The sequence below is a fragment of the Lissotriton vulgaris genome, chromosome 10, assembly GCF_964263255.1.
Source record: "Lissotriton vulgaris chromosome 10, aLisVul1.2, whole genome shotgun sequence".
Taxonomy (NCBI): domain Eukaryota; kingdom Metazoa; phylum Chordata; class Amphibia; order Caudata; family Salamandridae; genus Lissotriton; species Lissotriton vulgaris.
In genome coordinates this window covers 1,047,709,186-1,047,736,719 of record NC_141698.1, presented here as the reverse complement: position 1 = coordinate 1,047,736,719, position 27,534 = coordinate 1,047,709,186, and the positions used below count along the sequence as shown (strand labels likewise).

General features: G+C 44.5%; 1 protein-coding gene across 1 annotated transcript in view; it reads left to right on the top strand.

Moving 5' to 3' along the window:
• Window positions 1-27,534, top strand: part of CMTM6 (CKLF like MARVEL transmembrane domain containing 6) — an 84,911-nt gene that overhangs the window by 18,113 nt on the left and 39,264 nt on the right. The window lies entirely within an intron of this gene.

The following is a 27,534-nucleotide window of genomic DNA, read 5'->3' as shown; positions in this document are numbered from 1 at the left end:
AGGCGGTCCAGAAACACCACTACACAAACAGGGTCCAACACTCGATTTTCAGGTAAGATGTATTTTTATTTTCTCAACACCATCGTGCAGACAAGTAGGACGAAAAATATATATATATATATATCTCCAACAACAAACAGCCCCAAGGAGAGCGCACTTTGTATAGTGGGTGCTGGTGCCAGGAACGGGCTTATCCTGGCATTAATTCATTCACCAAAAAAACTTGGTAATTTGTTCATAGACTACATATCCCATAATGCCTCTTAAATGTCATGAATAGGAGCATATATAAGTAAGAAAGTAATGATGGACTCACATACCGTGAGCAAGACCTATTGCAGGTTGAAACGCGTTGGTGGTGGTCAGTGGTGATCAATTGCATGGAATAAATCCTTAAATATCAACCCTGTTGGAGAGCGGTGTTTTCCTTTTCACGAAGGAGCCTTGATGAATGGATATATATATATATATATATATATATATATATATATATATATATATATATATATATATATATAACGTGACATTGTTACATCGACTTGATGTAGTAGGCGCGCCAACCTAAGGAATAGTATAATTTACTATTCAAACACCTTCCCTGCTGTTGCGCACACTGGAGTTGGATTAGTAAATTATACTATTCCTAAATCCAGCGCGCCCCCTACGGCAAGTCGATGTAACGGCTTGCGTTGTAACCTACTGCGATGTAACAACGTGGTCGTTGTAACGACTGTGTTGTAATCGCATGCATTGTAAGGTGCTATATTCTTGTAAATACAGTATTATGAAATGTGTATGACCTTTTATAGGACGTTTTTATTGAAATTATTCATCTCCTAAATGCTCACATCTTATTTATTGTAATCTAATGATTAATACAATAAAGCATTTAACTGCTACTACATTCCTACTGTATATGTTGCCAATGTTGATGTTATATAAGGAGCAGCAGTGCTGTCTTTCAAACCTCATGTGAGTGAGGGCTTTGCATAGTTCACATCTGAAAATGTTCTCTGATTATACAGTCAAGGAAAACAAGGCCCTGTGAATTCCAGTGATTACCCTTGGAGAACACTGTTTGGTTAAGTGAGGAAGCTGGCTTTGTGGCCTGGTTTCCTGTTTACATATTGTGCATTTCTGCTACTAGGCCTAGAGCTCGTCTGTATCCTGTTTAATGCCACAATGCTTTGTGTTGGGTGCTTGCAGAGCTAAAATAGTCCAGTGTTCAGTACATAATGCACTTATCACGTTCTGTCAGTCTGATGCTGTATACATAACATAATCTGTATTTGTATAGCGCACGTTCACCCAGAAGGGCCTCTTGGTGCTGAATAACAGATGCCTTTTGTTACCCAACTCAATGGTACTCGTTTTGTCGACCTCTGAAGGATGAAAGGTTGAGTGGACGTGCCGGTATCTAACTTGTTACCATGCGGTTAAACACAGGCCCCTACAGTGAATGCATTAACCCACTAAGCCACCAGACCCGGTATTAAAAGACTAAGGGCCAGATGTAGGTAATCTCAATTTACCTATTCTTAAATACCGAATTTTACAGATTCGGTATTTAAGAATAAGTAAATGGGATGTAGATAATTTTTTGGTAAAAATTAACGAATCGGTAAGATTCGGTAATTAAGAATTGGTATTTACCGATTCTGTATTTACCGAATCGGTAAATACCGATTCAGTAATTCCCATTCATTCCTATGGGCCTGGAGGCCCATAGGAATGAATGGGAATTACCGATTCTTTAAATACCGATTCTTTAAATACCGATTCGGTAAATACCGAATCGGTAATAGGAGGAACCCTTTCAAGGGTGGCAGGGTGCCACATTGACACCATGTTGCACTCCTGAATAGTGCATGGGTACACATGTGGCACACATACATGCCCTAAGGGCATGTATGTCTGCCACACAGCACTGAATAAAAAGCTAAAAATTGCTTTTTTAATGGTTTTTGTTATTTACCACCAACTTGTAGTTGGTGGTAAATAACGAATCCTTACAAGTGAAAAGCACTCACTTGAGTGCTTCCTACATTTCGGATTCAGTAATTTACTGAATCGGTATTTAAGAATTTGGTAATTTACCGAATTCTTAAATACCGATTGGGTAAGTTACCGAATCTGAAATGTAGCCACCTACATCCCAAATGCCTAATACCGGTCTGTAACGGCCGAAATTCGGTAATTTCAGCCGTTACTGACCGGTATTAGGGTTCCTACATCTGGCCCTAAGTCTTTACAGCAAAAGGACAAAGTAAACTGTAAGGGATGCAGACTTCTTTAATGCTGGTCTCACTAACTCCCCCAATTTAACAGACAGTGCAGTAGATTAGTAATTCTTGGACTTGAACTCCATTCTTCCTTTTCTTGTTGGGCTTGTTGCAACCCAGGGGACAGCTTGTGAAAACTGCGCTGCAGTGCTGGGCGGCAGCCTGGAGTGCCCTCAACCAGGTGTGTTCGATGAGCACAGAATCTCCTCTCTGCACCCAATGGTGCCAGGAGTTGCCTACTGTGCATCATCCGTTTGGGGCGAAGTGAGAGTATTGCTTCCGCTAGACGGTCTGTTGAGGTGGCACGTGCTTAGCCATGTAGATGTCTTGGAGCTGTTTGGTGCGTGTGATGGTGCCAGTAGTTGCCTACCTAAGTCTTTTGGTGTAGAGAAAGGTGTGATACGGATGCTTCGTTAAGGTGGTGACCGCTTAGCCAATTCACTGGCTTTTGAGTCATGTTGTGGCATGATGTAGCAGTAGGCAGTGCATTCTCTTCCACCACAGAGCCCTCTGTCTCACAACAATCACTTATATAGGCCAGAATGTGGTGTATTCAATACAAGGAAACTTGACAACCCTTGCTTGGGGAGTTGCATGTATAGAGAGATGAATTTGACAGGCGTCACTCTAGGGTGTTACAACCAACCCTGTTTGTCTGTCTGTTCTCCCACCTTCTCCCCTATCATTGATCAAGTTAGTAGAGGGCATGGACCTGCTCTTCCTACAATCAAGAGCAAACTTCTAAGGATTTCTTAGTGTAAGGATAGAGAAGAAGGGAAGGAGAGGTAACCAAAGTAAGGAAAAATATGTCCATCTTCTCCATGTGTTGCGGTCACTTTTTGTCACCGTTGACCTGACTTTGGAGTCAGATTGACCGACCATAATCCCAGCCCAGTTCCTTATGTCGGTCAGTATGTTGGGTGAGATCTAACTTCCTTAGGCCAGAACAGGACAGGGTCATAGGTTTTCAATAGCCCACAAGCAACAGTCTCATTTCTTGAGGGCCTCCGTTTCAGGTTGCCTTGTAGCATTCGGGTGCCTACTGTCTCCAGGTTTTCGAAGTGTCCAGATGTCTCGGGCAGTTTTTTTTCCATTTTTACAATAATCTTCAAATGTGGTGGGTTGGTTTAGTTGTAACAGTTGAATTCAAAGGTGTTGACGAGTTCAGGACCCGGCTCTGGGTATTAGATTAAGGAGCGGGGAGCAGTCGTCGAGTCTTGGGGAATGTCTACCTTTGAGAGAATGCTGACGCGATTTGTAGTCTGTTGGGGGTAGGACTCTGCCCACCCTCTTCAGGGAGACACAAGTTGGTGTAGCCCGAATGTGAAAAGAAACTCAAGCACAGTGTTTGCTTGAAACACTGCGTGCACTACAAATTAAATATCCGCTCAATTTGTCATCACTTTTTTTTAAAAAAATCAGCGAAAACCAGCAATTCTTTCAAAGAATACTCCTACCACAATTGGTTTCAAACAAATGACATCTTTGTTGAAAAGAATTACATATGATAATCAACACTTATTACAATGATTACAATAAACATACATTATACATGTTATGACAATGATACCATGTTTTTTAAATGCAAATACTGTGTTGTAGAAATGCAGATCAAAGGTGTGCAGCCCAATGCATTTCAAGACAAGATATCCCTTCTTCAGGGGCCTTTAAATGCACAACTATCAATCTTCTTGAGTACAACACTACAGGAACCGGAACATTCCTCAATGGATGAGAGGCATCTGAAACAGCACAACGAAGAACTGGTGTCCTGTTAGGCAGAATTGGGAACAGTCAAAAGTGATCAAACAGGAAATGGATGAAGACACTCCGTGTCTACACAACCAGGGTGCTTGAGCTTCTTTTCATGTACTTTTATGTGGGACGGGCAGCCCACAGATCTCTGCGTAGCACGCTATCAGTGTTTAGGCTTTTTGAAATTTTGAATTAGCACGTTAAGATTGCTGTCTAAATTTTGGAGTGCACCATACACCTCTACCTGTTCAATAGCCCGAATGTGAGCCTAGCCCCCAGAATGCTGACAGACTAGCCGCACTGGATGCCTGTTCCTCTGCTGATGTACACCTAGGTGGCATGGCAGTAAGGGAGAAAGAGGTGGAGCCAGCCTTACTCTTCAGGAGTGCAGGGGCTTCAAGCACATACTTCATACTGATGCAGGCAGTTGATGGGAGCTAGAATATAAGGGACCAAAGCATAGGGTCAATTGGGCAGTAATGGCTGTACTAGTCAAAGGGTCTGGCTTTGCACAGTTATAAGCTGTTTTAGATGCATCAATTCTTTTAAAAACGCATCCTCATCTCTTTATATTATTTTTCTTACCATTATCTCTCTCAATTACATCTGTACCCTACTCCTCCTCACCAACCCCTTCCAGACCCTACCATACTTCTTTCTCCCATGTTCCTCATCTGCCATTCCCGCACCTTCCAGTCTCCCTCTGCCCCCTTCTGTTTTTACCTGATTCCACCTCACCTTCTTCTCTAACCGCTCTCATTGTATCACCTTCACATTTATTATTTCCCCTAATGTCTTTCACCTCCACGTAGTTCTCTCCAGTCAATTTCTTTGAGATTATCACCACCTTCCTTATCTGTCTCTTCTCCACCCCCTCTCCAGGTGTTACAGGAACTCCCTTGATTCTGCATCCACCTCTTTCTTTCACTTTTATTATTATTCCTTTCTTACCTTCTCCACCTCTTCTTTTCGCTCATCAATGTCTTCATGTTCCCACCCCTTCTCCATCTCTTGCAGCAACTCTCACTTTCATCCATGTCCCTAACCAAGTGGTGCCATGTAGATTTTGAACAGGGTGGGGCTGATGGAGGATCCTTGGGGTACTCCGCAGGTGGTAGTTGTGGGTTCCGAGAGGAAAGGAGGGAGTCTGACCCTCTGCGTGAGAGGAAAGAGCGGATCTAGTCGAGGGCCTTGTTCCAGATTTCAGCGTCGTGGAGTCTGTGGGCTAGGGTGCAGTGTGAGAACGTGTTGAAGGTGGCGGAGAGGAACAGGAGGCTGTGAGCCACAGTCGCTCCCTTGAGGCATATTAATAGAGAGCTGAGGGTGATGCAGGTACACTGAGGGTGCCGAGCGTCGAGGGCGGTGTGCCAATTACGTTCCCACCCCCCTCCTGTGACCCATGGTGTTCTTCCTTAACACCAACAAAGTGCAGAAACCATAAAGTTGAAGCCTCCTAAACCAGGAGTGATTAGGGAGACAATCCTTTCTTCCTAATATTTTTTGCACTTTTTCACTGTTTTCTTTATTTTCACTTTCACGTCCCTAGGTAAGGGTGGGCCTTAGCGTGTCCATACCGCCAGGGTTTAAAACACACTTTTAGTCCTGAAGAATTGCCTGGTAAAATTACACAGTTTTGTTGCAAGAAACATGTCGACTGATATCTAGGAATCTACCACTCAACTAAATGTGGACTGCTTCCATACACATAGATTTTAATATAATGTCTTTAGTGATCATAGAATAAAGTTTATTTTTTGATACACTACAGACAATTTTTTAATACCCTCACCACTCATTAGTTTAGTTTGCACAAACACGTCCTAAATCTCACTATCCTGCTCCGCAGTAGACCTGGCGTTGTAGCACACCAAGGAGACACTCGGTCTCTTTGGTGGAGCCCAATGATGAAGCATGTCATCACCAGGTGGTGAGTGAGGGCTTTCTTTAACGTCCTAAGTGAGGCCGTTCCCATTTTTTCTTGCTCCCTAATGTGGTTTAGTGTAACCATAAGACACTCTTTGCTTGTTTATTGATCATAACCGGGGAATAAGAGTGTCAGTCTACACTCCCTACCTCTCTCTTTGTTTAAAGATACTTCTCCTGGATCGTCAGACTCTCCAAGTGACTGTGTCCATTGTCCATCACTTTCATTGGTCGCATTTGTAGCCTAGGCATGCATTAGTCACCAGCTCTACGCCACCAAAAGTAGTAATACCTTTGCCTTCTTAGGTGCACAAGGCTGTTTGTGAATGCAGTGCGTCAAACTAAACAATGATGCGGTATCAAAGACACTGTTTGGATAATACCTGATCATTTTCTGACCTGCGCCGGCACCGGCTCTATTGCTGGGCATATTACAGTTCTTAGTGGTCCTTATTGATGCTGAACTATGAAGGCATAGGCTGTATTTAGTGGTCCAGATGCCTTCCTGCAACAGACTTAATTGGCCCTAAAAAGTAGGAGAAGCACAAATTATCTCACAGCTCATTAATGACGTGCATTAGTCGTAATGGCCGACCACTCCCTGTCCTCTCAAACAAATATTTGCAATGCAATCGGTCTCGCATTTGTGAGAGCTTAAGCTATTGCCATTGTAAATGACAATGCCTTTTATTTATCTGTTTTGATAATTAACACATAAATAAAAGGCATTGTTATTAACAATCACTCAAACTCCTGTAAATGTGAGACCTTTTTCACTTCAAGGTAGCGGCCGCCATTGTCCCCGTTTGCTTGGAAAGTGAAAGCACCCGTGGCGCGCTGAAAGCTGCAGGAAAGCATGTTGTGCCTGCAGCATTAGAAACTCATTATAGATATTAGTGCTTACAGACTAAACAGGACCTACCGTGTACCAACAGGAGTAATGGGCCAGTCCTCATTGGAGGTTACAAATTAAGACAAGGCGGTACACTAGCCACTCACTTCACAGACGGCCCCAGTTAGGAGTTACAGCCCGCAGTCCTTGTTTGTAAACAAACATTTGTGATAGAATTAATAACCTGGGGCATTTAAACTACAAGTCCCAAGATGCAAAGCGCTGCCTCCTGGCGTTCCATGAATTGCTTAGTTGTCACACATGCGAAAGACCTGCTCGCCAGTGACGTTATTAGTACGGAAAGTCTAAGGGGTCGGCAAGCTCTTTGAGGTATCACTGATTCTCCTCACCCACCACTCTGCTACACTTCCCCCCCCCCCCCCCCCCCCCGCCCGTCGCCTTGTGTAGTGGCCGCCCAGCTGCAAAAACAGGTATTGAGAATCTTTTCCTTCTGCAGCAGCAGCAGCCCCTCCCACCGCCCACCTCCTCCCCCCCAAGAAGCAGCGCTGAATGTTGCAGGGAAGCATTTGCTGCCTGCTGTAGGAGAAACTCATTAAAGACTCAGACCAAAGAAGGCGTACCGGTGTAACAACAATAGTAAAAGGGCCAGTCCTCATTGGAGGTTACAAATGAAGAGAAGGCGGTACTAAGGAGGGACTAACAAGCCTGTTAATGAATCAGAAGCCAGCATTAACGAAGGACAATGACACAAGCCAATGACCAATATGGGCGATGAGTGGGCTCGACCTAAAAAGGTGAACAGGGTACTAACACTGTTGTTGTCCTTGAAATCAGACTACCATATTACCCTGGCATTAACATCACTACTTTTATGGTATATTTCCATTCTAAATACAGAATAAGTGTGGTCCCATTGCCACAGTACTTTCGCAAGACCGCTACAGACCTTCAAAAGACCATCGAGCCTCTTGCACAGTCATGGGCGTGTCTTTGGTGCTCTGACATATGTCTAACTCTTTCACAAGGTCCTTTTGAAGCTCCCAACTGTCTCACATTGTAGTTCTTCTCGGCCAGTTTTTTTCTGCGCCTCTTAAGTTTTCCTTTTACTCTTTCTTTGATTATGCTTTTGCTTCTGACCAGCTTCAGTGGTCCTCATAACGCCGAGGCACTCTGTTGCTTGAGATGTAGCTAAATGAGTCAGATAATCACTTAGTGCAGTCAAGGGCTTTGGCAGCCTTTCGTCTTGGACCAGAACTTGCGGCAGGTAAGGGGCACATCCTCAGAAGTCTCCTTGCCCGGATACAAGGGTCTTTAATCAAGGATGGATGCATCGACAGGGTACCTACCAAGAGCTTCTCTGCTCAGATACTCTAGCAAGAAGGCTTGGGACTATTTGCTTCTCCCCAGAGGTGGTGGCTCGGTCTACAGGACCAGGGTGGCACTTGAAAAGTGAAGTTAGTTGAACAACCTGAAATCGTGCCAAACCAGCAGAAAGCTTGCTTGGAAACCCGTCTTCCTACCAGAAGCAAGACCGGGCTGTTGCACCAAACCTTGCCTGGTACCATCTAAACTCATGATTCGGACATGGGGTGCAAGTCTGTACTTCCACGCTGCTCATCATGGCACTCATTTCAGCATTATTCGTGTGCCAAGGAAAGGACGGAACCGGGCTTGTGCCACGTCTGCCTCAAAGTAAAAGGAGTCTTCAAATGCTAAATAACCCTGCAATTTCTCCCACAATTAACTTGCCCGGAACCAAGGCAACTCTCTAGAAACATGCATTTATGAAGAGTGGAATTCCTGGGGAACAGAGAGCTGGCTCTTTGTCTGGTTTCTCTGGTGTTTACAAATCCCCAGTGCACAAAAAAAATCCTGGTGTTTGTTTGAAAATCTACCTGATTAGAAATTCAGTTTTAGCTTCAATAGATCATCCTACATTCCTTCAGTTCTTTCGTAAACCAAATACTACACGTATGATCCTGTGCTCAAGGTGCTTCAGAATGCGTTGTAGTGAACACTTCTATTGCAGCAGGAGCATCTCAGAATGACGTGTTGTAATGGTGGTGCTGAAACAAGCATGCTGAGCAGGGTGGACTGGAAGGTGCTTAGGGCAAGAGCAGACTGCAGTTAGATTTTGTATCATAAATCATGTACACATGCATGATCCGATACACATGTGCGTGGGTTGTGATTTCCCAGAAGCACAGGATTTGTTGGTAAAGCACCTTAACAGAGATTAGAACCCAGCTGGGATCTCCCGGATGGGTGGTGAGCGTCTATGCACCTAGACCAAATCTCAGCATCTATGTAGGTTTGTTTTGATCATTGGAGGGGAAAGTTCGGCTAATGCAGCCTTGTTGTCGAAGTTTTTGGGGATAAAAATATACCTTCTAAATTAAAGACTTTTTAAGTAAACAAGGGAACCCATTCAGTTAACTGAGGACTGCAGGGGATCAGCCTGGAATTCAGCCAAGATCGTCCTGATCCCCTGCAGCAGGAGGTTGCCATACCAGATATTCCCTCAACATAACACCCAACATAACCCCTGGGCTACAACTCGCCGATCAGGGCGGTTGTAAAATGACTATGCCAGGCAGGCAAATGTTCAATTGTCAGTCCTGATGATGATCCCACATATTAGAGCATAAGGGATCGAAACGTCGACTTTTTATAAGTGTTTTCACAACCTGACTATTATGTGTGAATATTGTTGTGTCTAGCACTTGTTTGGCATTACTTAAAACTAACACTGACTTAAAAGTGGCCAATAATGCTCTCCCTTGCCTGAAAAATTCCCTTCCTTGTGTGTCCCCATTATGGTACAGAACTGTGCCTTACTAACATCCCTTTGTGTGTTTTCATTTGATTGAAAAATAAAATACCCTGTCCGGCTGGACTGTGGACAAATATAGTTCCCATTATGGCCTATGTTTTATCCCAGTATTGATCCTAGATATACTAAGGACCTTTGTTTCTCCTTAATTCTAAATTAAAGAAGCAGCGCATTTGCACTTTCTTTCAACAGAAAACCTTCTATTTTGGGAAACCAAGATAAGCTATGCTGTCTGAAAAAATATATATCATGGAGGAATGTAGAAGGGAGCAACCATATAGATGTTACACACGTTCTCGCTTGACATGAGAGCAGCAGTACTGTCCTGTATATGTAGCTATTGTCATTGTCTGCTCTTAACATCGGCTCACAATATCTTATTATTTTGTCTTCATATTCCACATATCTACTGTTTAAAAGTATTCCTTGAGTGTGAATTCCCACACCATACGAAATTAATATGCTAATCGCAGAATAATATTTCTCAGTCACTAAAATATTATTACTAGAGAACTACCTTTTAGGTCTGGTGTTAATCAAGTCCTTTTCATTTTTACTAAAATTATATCTGTAATATACTTACAGGGGCATTCAGTCAGCCCTCTTCATCATCGTTGTTGTGCAATTCACATTTCTCTTCTGCTCACTCCAGCATTTAGCAATAGGTCAACCCACTTTAACTATTTTCTCTCTTCACTATGAGTGATGAGTGAATGTGTGTGACAGCATTCTTCCCTTTCACGAGGAGCACATCTACACAAAAAGTAGTTCATTCAGTGCCAGGGGCTTCTTGTGCTTTTTTTATCCCCAAAACTATTTTTGCCTTCGGCCAATGTTGTTTTTAGTTCTCAATAGTGCATGCGCTCTCGCTTGTAAGAGATATTGTGTTGTGTAAGGGGCTTTGAGCCCACCTACTGCTCACCATTCGTTGGCTTTATTGTTACTCTTATCTGCTGCCCTGCAATTGGCCAGCGCTTGCTGCCTTCCCTTCCTTCTCTTTTGTGTTGAGCATAGACCAAGTACTGATTGCTTCATCTTGATCAGGGTCCTTCCGCTGCTGCCAGCGTGACGGAAGTACTATTTTGCTTTTTTTCTCCTTACTCTGATGTTATGTTGCTTTTTCCCTTCCACCCCCTTTGTCCAAGTTGCTTATTCCCTCCCACCCTCCGGTTGTCTGTGTTGCTTATTCCCTCCAACGTGTCTGTCTTGCTACTTCCTTGCCTCCCTCACTCCAACCTTCCGCTGTCCATGTTGCTTATTTCCTTGCATCCACATTGTCTGTGTTGTTCCCCCACCACATCTGCCATAAGAAAGATACCCTACCTACATTATAGCATGTTTACTTAAACGCTGTAAACTCAGTGCAACCGCTTTCTAATGGAACCCAAGCATTGCTTTACCATCAAACATTTGTAAGTGAAACATCACATAAGAATCGACAAATAAGTTTAGCAGCTGCAAGGAAAGGCACCTTTTTGCCCAAACCATATGATTATAGCAAGGAACACAATAGGATAATTTTTAAGTCTGATTCTGAGAGGCCAAACACGTTTACAAAGATGTCGTGACTAACCCTGGGCGTAGTTTGCATAGTAGCGCAACGCGAAGCTACGCAAACTGCATAGTGCAGAAGGGAAAATGCTGTTCGCACTGATTGCACAGTGCTGGATGCTTGTCCGCACTGTGCAATCATTGCAAACGGCACCTTGCACAGTGCAAGCAGTCATTTTCTGCCGCTTGAGTACATTTGTACTCAAGCGGCAGCTTTCTCAACGCGGACTGGTAGTTTCTCATCGCGAGCATACGCGACTACTCACAATAAGAAACGTGACCTCCCCGTTGAGAAGCTCGCCGGGAGGTTTATTTTTCACGCTCGGGATCGGCAACTTGATGTTGCTGATTGCGAACGAGGAAAAAGTTTCGCCGGGATGTTGATTTTGCTCGCTTGGGGTCGCCAACTTGACGTTGAGGACCGCGAACAAGCAAAAAATGCCTGCTATGCGTTTTTGCACTGTGCTACATGCAATTCGCGTAGTAGCTCAAACTCCGCACACTCCGCGAGCGAAGTACTATGCCCAGGGTTAGTCGTGACCATGTCTCCTGCAAAAAGTGCAGAAAATAGTTCCCAGCTGTGCCTTTCGCCTCATGCTGTTCCTTCGCAAACAGCCAATGAGATAAACTTGCACCTTCTCTTCTTATAACCAGGGGGGAAATAATTGGCATTTTGCTTTCCGGCATAGCTGGGTCCATCAAAAAGCAGTTACATGATGCACACTTCGTTTATTAACACTTTCTACTTGTGGTTGGTCAGATTAGTTAACGCCATTCTCTTTAGACCCCCTCCTGCCTCTTCACGCATCATTGTGAATGGATCAGGTCTGAGAATGTTCCGAAGTTACAAATAAAAAGGTTGTTTTTATCAGAGCTCAAATCTGCATGAGAAAATTCCAAATTACCCTTTGCAGAGAGAGATGGTAATGTCTGCAAGTAAACATATTTCAGTAAATCATGAGTTAATTTAGGCTGCAGCAAATTTACCGATCTAATATACTGTAGATCACATACATAATACACACTATGTGGCTGGTGTTATCAAATATTTTGGGTAGTAAATATGTTTTTCGGCCAACTTATTCTAAATCCATCACATTTTTAAATATGTGTAAATGCTCATGCAAACATGAGCCTGTAGTGGATGGGAGAGGGAAGGCTTGATGTAACTAAAGTAATAGATTCAGGACATGAGCCTGGGGAAATAAACCTATGACTTAAAGCAGCGCAGCATTTAATCAAAAGTTTAGTCGTAGGGTCGGTCTGTATTTGATTGAATAAGTATATGCTTCTGTTATAGGCGTATTTGTCGTGTAAATGACTGGAACCTCTTGTTTCATAGCAGTTGCCTTTCTCAACATTACTAAAGCAGTTCATTTTCCAATGTAAGCAAGACCTATTGCCTTTGCCAGTGCTTGCCTCTCTTTACGCTGTAGGCGCACAGTAACTCGTTGCCTGACGAGGTTTCTTTTTGGAAATTCCACCTGCAATGAGAACATCTTATTTTTTGATTCTCCTATCTACCTACAATATTTTCTGTGCTAAAAAAGAAGTTGGAATGAGAAAACATTGGGCTCAGTGTTTCCCTTTTAAATATATCAATATATTTCTCTCTTTAGAGACAGATAGATTTACATGTGTACAACCAGCCGAATGTAAGCAGCATGAAAGGGTAATACAAGCTTTTATTAAGCACACATGTTTCCGAATGAAGAGAATTGAATTGAATTACTATAATACAATGCAATGCAATACAGTGTGTTGTTGGCAGCAGTAGAAAGATTAAGCAATGCAAAGGGCAATGTGTCTACCGGGTTCATGGCCCAGCCGACCTAGGCTTGCAACCTAAATGCTTCTAAACATCATACATTTAGTATTTTCTGTAGGTTCAGTACCATGCTTCTTGTTTTTCTATTTTACATAGTTCATTTGGCACTTTAAAAATATAACTTTGCATATGTGAATTTAGCTATGCCTGTCACTACACTGCTCAGGCGGATGCACGCTGAACTGCACACATTTTAGCAGCTCGGCTTAAACTTGTGCACAATAACATGGAGACATAAAAAGAGCATTGGCAGTGGGAAAGTGAGATTCTTGATCGATTATCAGATCACCCTGACTCCTATCTCACTTGAGTCTTTTGGATCGATTGTTGACTGTCATTGAGTAAAAGGCAAACCCTACATAAGTCAAACCAGCCCAAACCTGACACAACTCTAAAGAACCACTTACTACGGATAAGTTTAAAGATTTATTATAAAGCCAAAATTAGTTGCAGGTACAAACATCTCAATATAAGATTCAACAGATACACAGGCAGTAAGATGAACATGAACTCTCTGAGAGATCTTAATCGGCAGAAGAAAACTACCAACACCAATTCAAAAATCAGTAAGTTAAATATCATCGACACAAGATGAATCTTAAGCGTCATTTACAGAAAAGAAACAAATCAGGTTAGACTGACCCTACACTAGACTAGATGACATCCCTACTTAGCAAGTTCTTTACCTAAAAAGGTGTCAGCCGTGTTGACTTCCAAAGAAGTTCAATCTCTCTCTCTTAGTCTTAGATGGAAAACCTATGCATTGTAGCAGTACTCTTTCTGCCTACCCATCCGCTCTCCAAGGGTCCTCAGGCCATCTGCTCTACCTCCTCCCCAGGGTGCTGTCCCTAATACAAAATCACAGTATGGGTGGAACTCCCCTCTGAGACGCCCACCACGTACACAATTCACGTGGTCTCGATTCTGGTTTTTTCCATAGTTTCGCTTCTTTGGGCCGTCTGTTAAAGTTGACCTTGCTTCCCAGGCTCCGTCTCCAGCATGCTGGTACCCCCATGACATTCCAGTAGACTCCTCCGGACCCGAGCCTATCTCCTCGAACAGAGCTCTATTCATCAAGCTCTTGATTGGTACCCCCCTCGCACCTGCAAACAGACACTTCGAAGCAGGGCCCCAAATTCCAGGCTCCCCTTATCAGGCTAGGCCATAAAACTTCGACCAGCATTGGCAATTTATTTTAACGAGGCTTGACTTTAACTAGCACGTGCAGATCAAAGAAGACACTTTATCTCTCCAGGCCTACTAAATTACGTGCAGTAGCCTGCACCCTGTGAACCCTTATTTCTTAACTTAAAATAATATGCTAACACACCACTCTCTGATTATACAAAACACATCTATAAAACACAGCCTTTAACATATAAGCAAAATCATTGAATAATATTGAATCCACGTTACGTGAAAGGTGCAATTGTACATTTCGTTCTTACACAGTGCCATGTGGTCTGCACGTTTCTTCATTTTGTATTTTACATCCTTCTTCATTTAGCAGCTACATAACATGGAACCTGATTAACACATCTAACATTTCTAAGCATTTCCACACATTTCTATATTAGCCCACACTCTATATGTGCTCTTTATATCTAACAAAGCAATCGTGAGTAAATGCGGATACATATTCTCATATCTCTAGTTACCTTAGCTAACTTTACGCAACTGGTTTGTAAATATGGCGTATTCATACATTTCATTCAAATTGCGCTCTCTCAGTTCCCCCCTTTGATGACCTCTAGGGGTCATCACCAGTACACCAATTTGAATGGATCAAACAGAACTTGTTGCAAGGCTCCCCCTTTTTATCGTTTCTAGAGCCCTCAGACTCCTATACTGATGATCTTGCATAGCAGCTAACCTCTGCTCCTGTTCTCTCATAGACCTTTGCAATCTATTCGACCTATACCATTTATACAGTCTCACTAAACCCCACAATATGATTACGCAAATCACAATTATGATGATAGGCTTCAGAATATACCAGACAAAACTCTTCCCGAGATTGGCAAACCAACCTCCAACTTCACCCATCCCATGACCTACTTTTTCCCAGACATTTACCCTTGTTAGGTCCTCAATTTCTTGATGTATCTTTGTAATATTCTGTATGCCCTTCTCAAGAGTTTTTGAGTTGTCTGGAATGTAAGTGCAGCATTCCTGGACCTTCAAAGCCTTACAGACTCCGCCCTCTTTTGCTAGCAGAACGTCTAAAGCAAGACGGTTCTGAAGAACCATTGCTCTTATCGATTGCATCTCCCCTTCTACCAGCATTAGTGATCTTGCAGTACTTGCAGACAATCTGTCTACAACTGTAGCCAGTCTCCTGATCTTGACATCATTAAGTATCAATCCTAAAAGAGGGAACATAGCGCCAAATACATCTCCAACTACCTCAGCATCACCTACATCTCTTCTCCCCCTTGCTGAGGCTTTTCCCTCTATGATCTCTAAATCTTTTGCATGATATATTATTGGGAAAACAATTGCCAAATAACATGAACCGTACCAATTGTCAGGCAGTTTCACGTAGGCATTTCTTCCACATGCAAAATATACATTAGGAATCACTTGCATTCCCTTTAAGAAATCCTTGGTATAGTATTCTAATGGGAAAGCATGTTCACAACTAACTTCACCTACAAACACACTCTCATAGTAAGTTTTGCTTCTGTGTAGGCATAACTTCCCTTTCTGTGTTCGATCTAAAGCTATTGGACCATTACTACCCTTCCTTTTGTGGGCCTTCTCCTCCTCGGTCCAATCTGTTTTCCACTGTCCTGACATTTTCAGAATCTTTTGCCTTCTGTAACGGTCATCAACTTGCCCTATAAACTTCTTCTCAATCTCTGATACCTTGCAAGTTAGATTGTTTCTGCGTGCATATGAAGTATCCAGTGTATCCCAAGGAAGGAAGAATTTCGCCAATCTATCTTCCTTCTTGTAATAGTCCCATTTATTCATCTGTTTATAGTTCGGGACTTCTGGTAATACTGAATCATAATTCGAGAAATAATACTCAAAACCATCTCGTCCATAAAATATACTAAGCAACAAACTACATGTAATACCATAAGTCAATGGAAGATGATGATACCGAATGCCTTCATCTACAGAAGCCGGCAATTGCATGCAGACATAGCAATCCTTGGCCTCCATGACGTCAATGTATTCATATAACAGTTTGGCATAAGCATTAGTTTGAAAATTGCCCTGTGACTCATCTACATGTAACCTACGGGCCTCTGCTGCCAGCAACGCTTTCTCCTGAATTGCATTGTCCTCCTCCTTTTTACCAGCAACAGCAGGTTTCGATGTCGCTACCGGCTTTACATCTGTTGCCTTTGTTATACTCGCATGTCCCACTATGTATGATACAGTAACTACTATGACTATAAGGGAAATCACTACTGCTATAAGTGTGCCTACTACGCATTTTGCCTTGCGATTCGGACCACCGGCCTCCATGTTATCAAACAGTGTAGTTTCTTTCTGAAAAGTCTCTTTTGATTTCTTCACTCTGCTTTCATTTCGCTTTCTCAGTCTGTTAACCACACTTGGAAGCTGATAAAGTCCTTTTGCAATTCAGTCTCTTTAATTTCAACAACAGACAACCCTAGCCCTTCTCCATCCACTAAATGAAATGTCCCTAAATTTTTTTCTTCTTCCACTAGGCGCTAGGTTATCTTCTCTCTCTGGTTTATTTACAAAGTCTTTTAGGTATCTACAATAATTCTTGTTCCAGCGGCTCTAATAGCATATTCCAACAATTCCAAACGAAGGATGGTTTCCTCGTGCTCTGGTACTGGGTGACCCAAAGTTGGAAATTCTAATCTGTTCAGCACCAGGTCTTTGATCCTGCTTAAATACAGAGGGACGGGGAGAGTGAACGTTAACAGCCCTTCGGTCTCAATTCCAGGTGTCAACAGTCTTACTTCCACCGTTACGATTGGATCAAGGTTGGTCACCTGCACTTCCCTCACCCTCCCGGATCTCTGTCCCCAAGACATCTGCCACCAAGTAGGTCCACTCAGGAGTGGCGTATCTTCTGCAGGGCACACGTATCCTCCTTGATCTTCTTGGACCCTCAGAGTCTGAGTCCACTGCACCTTCGTCTAGGTCTGAGTCTTCAGAAATTGGAACAAGAGTTCTCTCTGGATTTGTTCTCAGGCTTGGCCTTCTCCTTCTTTCCGGCCAGCTAGCCTCTCCACTCCTTGTTCTCCTGCTCCTTGTTCTTGCACTCGACTCTTGACCACTTGCAGCTTCATCAGTGTCCGATTCGTACTCCCAGCTACTTTCTCCTTCTGTGGCAACTTCAGTTTCGCTGGTGTATTGACCGTCCTCGGCCTGGTCAGACACGCTCCCAGTCTCTTCTGGCACCTCTACAGCTGGACTGGTCTCCTCCGTTGATTCTCCATTCTCAGCTGGATTTTCATCCGAGGGAGGAGCTGTTTCTTCCGGAGGTGCTGGAACTCTTCGGGTGTGTGAGGCGTGGATCCAGTTGGGCAAGCCTCCACACTTCACTGCAGTGTTCGTTACCAGTATGATCTGGTAGGGCCCACGCCAGCGCACGTCTAAGCAATTCTTCCTTACGTGCTTCTTCACCACGACCCAGTCCCCAGGGCACAGGTCGTGGCACAAGTCTTGGGACGATGGAACTTCAGCGGCCTGCACCTGAAGAGACACAGAATGAATGGCGTCAGAGAGCCCCTTACAATAGTCCAGGATCAAATCATCTGTGATGTTCAACAGCGCAGTAGTTGGAACTGATGGCAGTCTCATAGCCCTCCCCATTAACACCTCATGCGGAGAGAGACCTGTCCTTCTGTCTGGTGTGCTACGTATGCTCATAAGGACCAGTGGCAGTGCATCAGGCCAGCTCAAGGATGTCGATGAACAAACTTTGGCAATTCGGGACTTAATCGTGCTGTTGATCTGTTCCACAATTCCTGAAGCTTCTGGTCGATAACTACAGTGCAGCTTCTGGTCTATATTTAAGGCTGAGCAAAGCATCTTCACAATTTCGCTGTTGAAATGTGTTCCCCTATCTGATTCCAAAGAGGCCGGCACCCCGAAGCGCGGTATCAGTTCTCTAAGCAACAATTTTGCTACTGTGAGTGTGTCACACCTGCGTGTGGGGTAAGCCTCAACCCATCTGGAAAAAATGCAGACAACCACCAGGACGTATCTGAGGCGGTTACACCTTGGCATTTCAATAAAGTCTAATTGCATCCTATTGAATGGCCCCCCGGACCTCCCTATGTGACTCAATGTGACTGGTGTTCTTTTTCCTACATTCAGTTGTTGGCAGATCACGCAGCGTTGACATACTGCTTCTGCCGCTACTCTAAACTTAGGGTTGTACCAGGTTTGCCTGAATACCCTCACCATAGCATCTCTACCTATGTGTGCTGGCCCATGTATTCTCCTTGCCATTGGATTAACTAGTTCGTTTGGTAATACTGCCCTCCCATCTGCGGAGACCCAAAAGTCCATTTCACTCTTTGTACAACCTGCAGTTTCCCATGTCTTTTTCTCGAAATCAGGTGCATTCTCTTGTATACATTTCAACTCATCCCAAGTGTCTACAGTTTCCAACAACATGGTTAATTCGGTCCTTTCCTGAATCCCACTCACTTCCACCTCTGTAAAAGAATATCCTTGTTCTGCACAGTAGCGTGCAACCTCGTCGGCATACCTATTGCCTTGCGACACAAAATCGGTGTTTTTAGTGTGAGCTGTGCATTTTACAACGGCAATAGCTATCGAACCTTGCAGTGCTTCCAACAATAGTCGAACAAATTCTCCATTCCGAGTAGGTGAACCTGAAGAGGTCATGTAACCTCTTTGAGACCATAACTGCCCATAGTCGTGAACTACCCCGAAACCATACTGGCTATCGGTGTAAATGGTGACTCGAATTTTGTTACCTGCTAAACAGGCGCGTGTCAAGCAATGATTTCAGCTACCTGAGCGGAATGTACTCCTTCCAGGCAAGCGGCTTCCACAACTCCGGTAATGGTGCAAACGGCATAAGCTGCTCTCAGCTGACCAATATCGTCTCTTACGCATGAGCCATCAACAAAGAATATTTCATCAGGGTCAGTCAAGGGCTCATCTACGATATCTGGTCTTGGTTTGGTACATAGTTCAGTCACATCAAGGCAGTCATGATCCGTACATACATCATCATCAATGTCATTTGGAAGTGGCATCAAAGTGGCAGGATTCAAAACAGAGCATCTCTTGAGGGTCACGTTCTCGGCAGCCAGAATGACTTGCTCATAGCGCGTGAGCCTGCTATTTGTCAGATGCTGTGTCTTGGTCCTGGTCATTAACAGTTCTACAGAATGAGGCACATACACCACTAACTGGTGTCCCATTACAATGTTCTCGCAACACTCAATGCTGACACCCGTTGCAGCAACGGATTTGAGACATCCGGGCAACGCTGCGGCTACTGGATCTAAGGTAGCCGAGAAGTATGCAACTGTTCTACGGGCATTTCCGTGTATCTGGGCCAAAACTGACAAAGCACAGCCTTCCCTCTCACAGCAGTAAAGTAAGAATGGCTTCTCGTAATCTGGCATTACCAGAGCAGGGGCACGACACAAGTCCTCCCTCAGCTGTAAGAATGCCATCAAACAATCCTTGTCCCATGGTACCGGATCACTCACCCCCTTGTGCGTCAGTTTTTGTAAAGGTTTTGCCTTCAGTGAAAAGTTAGCTATCCACTGCCGGCAATAACCGACCATTCCTAGGAACATCCTGACTTCTCTCTGTGTAGTGGGCGAATTCATTTTCATGATCGCCTCTATTCTGTCTGGTGACACCTTTCGTTTCCCTTTTTCAATTCTGTGACCCAAGTACTGCACTTCTGTCAAGCAGTACTGTAATTTGCTCGGAGACACCTTGAGTCCGTTCTCAGCCAAGTGATTCAGCAAGGTGATGGTGTCTATTTTGCAAGCTTCCTCAGTTTCTGACGCCACAAGCAGGTCGTCTATGTACTGGACCAGTTCTGTGGCAGTACTAGACTTTCAAGATTTTTCTTCAACAGCTGGTTAAAAATCGATGGGCTCTCTGTATACCCCTGTGGGATACGACACCATGTTAAAACGCGATTTTCCAGCTTAAAAGCGAAAAGATATTGGCTCTCCTCATCTAAGGGAATTGAAAAGAAGGCCTGGCAAAGGTCTATCACTGTGAACCACTCAGCTTGGAATGGTATCTGAAACAATATCACTGATGGATTCGGTACCACTGGACAACACGAAACAACTATGTTATTAATCTTTCGAAGGTCCTGCACTATTCTGTATTTCCCACTAGGCTTCTGCAAATCCATAATCGGGGAGTTACATGGGCTTCCCACGATTTCCTTCAGTATTCCCTGCTTAATCATGGATTCGATCACAGGCTTTGATCCTGCAATCGTCTCCGGAGTCAACTTGTATTGGGGTGTTCTGGGATACTCAGCATTTGGTTTTACCATGATCTTCACTGGCTCTACCCCTTTGATCAGTCCTATTTCTTCCCCAGTGAAATCCCACACTTCAGATGACACCGCACCTCTTAAGTCCCATGGAAGCTCTTCCACCGTCAAGGTGGGATACAGCTCCACGCACACCCTTGAATTTGCAACTTTGAAATCAGCGTCCTCATCGTTAGTCAGTACCTCCACTCCCTAGGGGGTGCAGTATATTGTACAATTCAGTTTGCACAATAAATCCCTTCCCAACAAACACACAGGGCTGGAGTCACAGACCACAAACTGATGTTCATCACTGTATTTCCCTATTTTCACTGATACTGGTTCTGTCAAAGGATTAGTCATTCTCCTATTTGCGACTCCTACCACTTGAATTGTTTCTCCTGACATTGGCAGGCCTGGGACTACTGCTGATCTCAGAGTGGATCGAGTGGCCCCCGTGTCCACCAAAAAGGTTGTAGGACACCCTGCTACTTCGGCCTCCACGTATGGTCCCCTCTGGTCCACCTCTAAAACTGCCCCGAGGGTACAATCTTCCTCTCTATTTACTCGCTGTCCCGTAAGGGGATCAACGTAATAGCATTCCTCTCCTCCTACGAAAAGTGGCATTTGTCTATAGGTCTTTCCCCCTGTCGCAATTCTGGGTGGTTGAGGGAACTGGGCTCGAGGAGTTGGGGTCCCCCCTTTCATAATCTTTCCCTTGTGTATCGTTGTCCCCTTCGCCAAACTGCTCTGGACCTCTTCCTCCTCTGGTTCTAGTTCTCCAGTCTCAATATTATAGGGGCACTCGCGTTTCCAATGCCCCACCTCGTTACACTGGTGACATCTGGTCGTCTTTTTCAATGTCGCAATATCTACCCTAGGTCTCTGTTTTTCCTCATCGTCTTTATTCTGATTATTTTGCTTCCTTCCTAATGTCCCTGTTCCCTGTTGCCGCTGTCCACCCTTTCCAGCCGACTGCATCTGCACCATCATTAGTTTCTCCTTAAGTTTCTTTGCTTTGGAATCTATCTCATCACTGCAGTACCTTGCATATCTCAAAATTTCATCCAATGGTTTGTTTTGCCAACAAATTAAATGTTGTTGGATCATCAAACTAATATCAGGTCTCAAACCCAGAACCAACTTTGATACAAACTGTCCTATGTCTCTGGGATCCATCACATCCAACCCACTGTACTGTTTGAATGCTTTCAGCAATCTCTCATAATACTCATGGACAGTCTCTTTAGGTTCCTGGGTGGTCCGATCTATCTTAACCCAATCTATGTCTTGCAACGGCACCTTATCCTTCAGCCATGCCATTACCCTTTCGTACTTTTCCATGACTTTCTCTGATGGTCCGTTTGTCTGGGCATCCCTATCCGGTTCGGATGTTGGCCATTCGACGCTAACCTTACATGCTGTCCACAAGTCCCCTGGCACTACAATGTCAAACAGGGTGTTCAGGTCAACCCATAGTACTTTGGATATCTTTACAAACCTCTCTACCTGCTTATACCACTCCACGGGGTTCTCCCTTAGCTTAGGAAAAGAATTGGTAAATGCCGCTAAGTCCCCCCTACTCCAGGGCACATGCACATAGCTTCCATTCGCAATTTCTCGCAAAGGGTATGCTTCCATTCTCTGTGGCCCTCCCTCTGGGGACATCCCAATTGTGCTCCTTCTGACGGTCCCCCTCTTGGACCATCTTTCCTCCCATTTATCCAAATCTCTTCACGTTCTTATACCCATGATCAGTTCTTTTATGTGTGTTTTCAACCCGATCGTCCTCCTTTCGTCTAAATCCTGATCCGTGCAATGCAGCCTATGGTTACCCTGTAGTGCTTTAGTCCTTGATAGGTCTACTGTGTACTTGTCTGCCAATTCAGATAGTCTTTCATGTACTGCCCTCGCTTTCCGAGTAACATCCTTTGCCATAAACAGTACCTCGTCTTGTTCGTACAGGTCGATCCTCTCCATTGGCAATGTGCCGTCTATTATTTCATCTAAGTCCGATTTTAAACTGGTTACATCGAGTCTCTTTTCCTTTACCTCAGCTCTTAGTACCTCATTCTTAGATGGGCCGTTTACATTCCTCCCGTCCCAACTCCGAGTCCTACGCCTAGGTTCGGGTGAGTTATGAGGAGTCCTCCCTTGTTCCCATCTTTCTAAATCCCATGCTCTTCCATCTTCCCTCGGTGTGTGGTGAAACAATGCTCTATTTCCCACCATCCCATTCTGTCTCTTCGGTTCAGCCTCTCTAGACACACGATAAGATCCTCCACTATTCTCTAAGCCTTCGCCATTCCTTTGCTGTCTAGTGTCACTCAATACTCGATAAGGTCCCTCACAGCTCTCCGCGTTCCCGCGATCCCGTCCATGATCACTGGATGCATGGTGAAACCCCTCGCGACTCTCCATACTCCCGCGACTCCAATGTTGTACATCTTCGCCCGGTGTGTGGTGAGTGCACCTGTAACTGTCCCTGTACTCCTGCGTTCTTCGATCTCCCTCACTGAGAATGGGGCGAGGCACCCCTCCGCATCCTGCATTCCTATCCTCATGTTCCTGTCTACTTCCACTCCTGATATGGCGAGTATCTCCCTTACCGTCCTGACTCTTCCCGTCCCACTCAGGACCGCTTTCGCCAGCTCCGCAGTGAGACAGGGTACCGTTCTCTCGGTTTCCCCATTCTGCTTCCGCTTCTAACCTGTTGTTTTGAGTTTCTACGGCCGCATCCCATTCTTTCAAGTACTCCCTTAGCTCCTTAAAGGATTTCGGCCGTGGTCCTCTCAGATCCATCTGCCCTCTCTGACCCCCTTGATCTATTATGGGATCCACTACCGAATCTAATGGTGTGCTCCGACCTCTTGGTCCTAGCAACTGCCTTTGTGTATTAATCGTATTATTCCTGCTTTCCATCTCTGCTCTTTCCCTGTCCGATCGTACCTGTTCCCCTTTTTGCGCTCTTTCTGGGTCGTAAATCGATACTACAGGACCTATGGTAACAGGTACTTGAAGAGCGTCCGGCAGTTGGTACGACCTTGCACACTCTGTTTCCGGCACCTTTTGTACCACAAACCTTCCAACCACTGTCTGTACTGGACTAGGTTGAGGTATTTCCTCGCCTTTGTTGGGTTCCCAATCTGTTATGGGGAGCGGTCTATATTCCCCTTTTCCGGCCCCGTCCCCCTTTTGGAGCTCGGGACGTTCAGCCTCTCTATTGTACGGAGGTGGTCTGTCCAACAATAACCTATTTATCAGGCTGTCATCTGTCTCGCTCTCATCATCCTCCACTGGAGGCTTCTTTTCTCCTGTGACTTCTATCACTGGATACAGTTTATCTACTTCAATTCTCTCAACTCTCCACTTTTTAGCTTCTTCATCCCATTTGGCATCCTGTACTGCTCTTACCGATCGTCTTACTCTTTCTTAACGCCTGTTCAAACTCTGATCGTATGCCGCCCTAAACCATGCATTGAGGGCTTCGAACTGTGTTGGTCTGGGTAGAGGTCTCGTTGCAAGCATTACTGCTTTCAGCTGGTTTAATGCTTCCAGCCTAAACGTTCTGTATTTCGGGAACGTCAGTTCCTCATTTCCCTCCGTTATCTTGCTCCACTCAGAGATCCATAGTATAGTATGTAACCCTACGTTCGTGGCCATGTAGTGAGCGGGTGTGCCCTCCAGCGGGGCCTCTTCCCCCTCATAAGAATCCCTCCCTTCTCTTTTAAAGATCGCTCTCAAACATTTAAAACACTTCATTTTCAAGAATCTACGATTTTCACTTCCTTGTTTACTTCCCGATGGTGATCCACCAATCCCTGCGCGGCTCTCGCTAACCAACCAATCCCAGTGCGGCTCTACACCAACCAGCCTATCACAGCGCGGTTTGCATCAACCGGCCTATCCCAGCGCGGCTTCACGCCAACCGGCCTATCACAGCGCGGCTCTCTCTGACGTCCCTCGTCCCCTTTGCAGCAGTTCCCCTCCTTTCTCAGCTCGTCTCCCGGTCATGCATGCGTCCCATTCATACACCGAAAAATGACTACTTCCGACCAAGCAATCACTTTTCTTGACTGTACGTCCACAGTCTAACTGTAATTGTCACCTCAAGTGACGAAACGTCTTCCGTAATCTTTCAGACAGACGATCGCCTTAACTGATAGGTTACTTACACACAGTAAACGTCCGACCAGCGTCCGTTACTCATACACTCACTCTTATGTTCCCCCTATCACGGTCCTACGGGCGATCAATGGTACCTCATGACCCCCTTCACAATGGTAGACAATTACTCTGGATGTCCGATACACCCGAACCACTTAAGCTCTTCTCTGAACTTAAGATTTTCACCAGGTTGCGTGCGCTCACAACCGTCTCACAATCACACTACAGGCATTCAACTCCGCTTGACATTACAACACAGATACAACACAAACACCGCAATCTGACAACGCATGACCCTTATACTCACTCTCGACCGACTCTGCTGCTTTTCTCTCTCGCACCGTCAGCACCTTCTTCGGCAGGTGGTTCTTCTTCTGGGTCGTCGATCACTAGGGGCCTTGGGGTAATCTTGACCTAATCTAGGTCGCCTTCCTCAAGAAGCCAACCATCTTTCTCTGCTACCAACTGGGAAAGTGAGATTTTTGATCGATTATCAGATCACCCTGACTCCTATCTCACTTGAGTCTTTTGGATCGATTGTTGACTGTCATTGAGTAAAAGGCAAACCCTACATAGGTCAAACCAGCCCAAAACTGACACAACTCTAAAGAACCACTTACTACTGATAAGTTTAAAGATTTATTATAAAGCCAAAATTAGTTGCAGGTACAAACATCTCAATATAAGATTCAACAGATACACAGGCAGTAAGATGAACACGAACTCTCTGAGAGATCTTAATCGGCAGAAGAAAACTACCAAAACCAATTCAAAAATCAGTAAGTTAAATATCATCGACACAAGATGAATCTTAAGCATCATTTACAGAAAAGAAACAAATCAGGTTAGACTGACCCTACACTAGACTAGATGACATCCCTACTTAGCAAGTTCTTTACCTAAAAAGGTGTCAGCCGTGTTGACTTCCAAAGAAGTTCAATCTCTCTCTCTTAGTCTTAGATGGAAAACCTATGCATTGTAGCAGTACTCTTTCTGCCTACCCATCCGCTCTCTAAGGGTCCTCAGGCCATCTGCTCTACCTCCTCCCCAGGGTGCTGTCCCTAATACAAAATCACAGTATGGGTGGAACTCCCCTCTGAGACGCCCACCACGTACACAATTCACGTGGTCTCGATTCTGTTTTTTTCCATAGTTTCGCTTCTTTGGGCCGTCTGTTAAAGTTGACCTTGCTTCCCAGGCTCCGTCTCCAGCATGCTGGTACCCCCATGACATTCCAGTAGACTCCTCCGGACCCGAGCCTATCTCCTCGAACAGAGCTCTATTCATCAAGCTCTTGATTGGTACCCCCCTCGCACCTGCAAACAGACACTTCGAAGCAGGGCCCCAAATTCCAGGCTCCCCTTATCAGGCTAGGCCATAAAACTTCGACCAGCATTGACAATTTATTTTAACGAGGCTTGACTTTAACTAGCACGTGCAGATCAAAGAAGACACTTTATCTCTCCAGGCCTACTAAATTACGTGCAGTAGCCTGCACCCTGTGAACCCTTATTTCTTAACTTAAAATAATATGCTAACACACCACTCTCTGATTATACAAAACACATCTATAAAACACAGCCTTTAACATATAAGCAAAATCATTGAATAATATTGAATCCACGTTACGTGAAAGATGCAATGGTACATTTCGTTTTTATACAGTGCCATGTGGTCTGCACGTTTCTTCATTTTGTATTTTACATCCTTCTTCATTTAGCAGCTACATAACATGGAACCTGATTAACACATCTAACATTTCTAAGCATTTCCACACATTTCTATATTAGCCCACACTCTATATGTGCTCTCTATATCTAACAAAGCAATCGTGAGTAAATGCGGATACATATTCTCATATCTCTAGTTACCTTAGCTAACTTTACGCAACTGATTTGTAAATATGGCGTATTCATACATTTCATTCAAATTGCGCTCTCTCAGCAGTATAACCACATGTGTAGATGTGGGAGACCCTAGTTTATCAGCAATAAAACAGTAGTTTGTGCACATTTAACAGTACTTGGTTATGTGTCCCATTCAGTGCTTTATTTGAGCCAATGTTTGCAGGTGGGGTCCATCCGCTCTCATTTTTGGGACCGGTGCTTATTTTGTACGTGTCTCCCCTGATGAAAGGCGAATGTGCTGTCGCTGTGAAACATTGTTTACTATAAGGAGGCATGGAGCCTGCCTATTGCTTACCATTTGTTGACTTAATTATCACTCTTATTTGCTGCGGTCTATTTGGCCAAGCTTGCCGATGTCACTTCCTGTTCTTTTGTTTGCAGCAAGGACTAAGTACTGATTGATTTACTTTGATTAGTGTCATCCCACTGACCGTCCACAACTCGCTTTGAATAGGTACTATTTTATTTATTCTTCCCATCCTTGTTGCTTCTTCCATCCCATCCCCCAACGGTTGTCCGTGTTGCTTCTGCCCATCCCACTCCGACCTTTGTGAATGTTGCTTCTTCCCCTCCTACCCCATCTTGTTCTTGTTGTTTATCATCCTTCCACGCCCTGCCCAAATCTATGTTTGTTCTTTCCTCTCACAACCACCTAGCGGCGTCCAGCACAGGTAAACGCGGCGGGCGGGGAGAGGTGGTAGGGGTGGGAAGTCGACAGATGACGGAATAGGTAAAGTTAAATGAATAATACCCATTCCGTCGTCTTTCGACTTCAGCCCGCTGCACTCTTCCCCACCCCACACCGCGCTAACCTGTGCCGGCTGCCGCGGGGACCATCCTTTCATTGTCTTGTTGCCTCTCCCAACTCATTGTATGAAAAAAAAGATTATTGGCGCAGCCAGTCCTGCCTCGTCGTAGTACTGTTTTTTATTTACTACCCTGTTGCTGTTAG